Source organism: Camelina sativa, chromosome 9, assembly GCF_000633955.1.
Source record: "Camelina sativa cultivar DH55 chromosome 9, Cs, whole genome shotgun sequence".
Classification (NCBI taxonomy): domain Eukaryota; kingdom Viridiplantae; phylum Streptophyta; class Magnoliopsida; order Brassicales; family Brassicaceae; genus Camelina; species Camelina sativa.
The window spans coordinates 2,524,329-2,525,886 of record NC_025693.1 but is presented as its reverse complement, the minus strand read 5'-3'; positions in this window follow the sequence as shown (position 1 = coordinate 2,525,886).

The window sequence follows — 1,558 nt, the reverse complement described above, 5'->3', positions numbered from 1 at the left end:
GGGTTGATGGTGGTTCAATCTCGGGTTTAGTGTTGACCAGTGGGGTCAGGAATTTGTTTGACCGGTGGGGTCAGAATTGTGTGGATCAGTGGGTTCCAGATTATGTAGACCAGCATGGTCGGGATGGTGTTGACCAGTGGGGTCGGGATGGTGTTGGCTGGTGGGGTCGGAATTGAATGACCAGTGTGTTCAGGGTGGTTTAGACCAGTGGTGTCTTTGTTACGGCAGACCAAATGGTTGGATGGTACGAACCGTTGCGATGGTGATTTGGTGAGTTTGCGGATGAGTGGCGGTGTGTTCAGATTCAAGGACGAATCTTCTGTTAGAGGGGGAGAATTGTAACATCCGTGTTCCGGAATTGCATTTTGAGCTGTGTTGATTAAACCAAATGAGTGGATTTTAATTAATTTTGGTTTAATTATTGGTTTAATTATCGGTTTAATTAAATCCTGGTTTAACCTAATTAAACCAAAGACCCCTAATTTTCTCCTCTTATTGTCGACGCGTACTCTCCTTTTGTGCTACTATCGACATTGTAATCAGAAAAAGAGAGAGAGAGAGAGCCTTGGTAGAGTTGGTTTGAAAGAGAAAGAGAAAGAGATCAACAAAGCTTTGTCTTAGTGAGAAGGAGAAGGGAGCAAAATCGTTAGGGTTTGGGAGGAAACAGTTTCGACATATCAAATCATTCTCAAAGGTAATGAAATTTGGTAGGTTTATTCCCAAGTATTTCATCGGCATTAGCCTTTTTACAGAAGTAGATTTGGATTTAAAATCGATGAGTTATTGGCAGTTTCGTGAGACACATTTTCTCAGACGTGAGTTGGAACCATCGGGGATTGTAACTGAGATCGTGGTCTCGTCTGGTTCTTGATCGACACGAGATTTTGTGGGAAGTTTCGTGACGTCTAGGGCTAGCTGTTCACCGAAGGGATTTAATAGTTAACGGTTGGTTTTTATTTTAGGGTTTCGTCTTGGAGACTGTTCTTTTCTGATATTTCTGTCCATTTTTACTATAAGTCATTTTTGGTTGTATGGTTTGTTGTAGGGAATTGCTGGGCTGTTTCAGACGTTAGGAGAGTCTCAACGGGTTGTATTCGTTGTTATAATCAGTTTGATAAGGTGAGTGTGTGACCATGAGCTAATCTAAGCGATTGGGTTGTATAACTTGTTTTGTGTGAAGTTGTGTAGGTGTGATGAATGTGTTATTGGATGTTCTATTCAATGGCTGGTTTGTTATGTTTCATTTGTGGTTGTACTCTTGATTTGCTTGTGTGTATAGCTCGTAGATGGGAAGATCGTCTCATTGGGTATTTCTGGTAATACTCACGCATCTCATTGTGTTTGTGGTGCAGGTAATGTGTAGCATGGAATCATGGCGATGAGGAGGAGGATGATCTAGGGTCTCGTTTGTGTGATGTTGGTTATATTATTTATGTTGGAACCTTGGTTAGAGTTATGTTAGGTTGCTGGATAGATTGGATAGGAATGTTATTGTATTGATGATGTATCGTTTCTGTATTATTGGTATGTTTCCGCTGTGCATATTGGTTGTTATTGG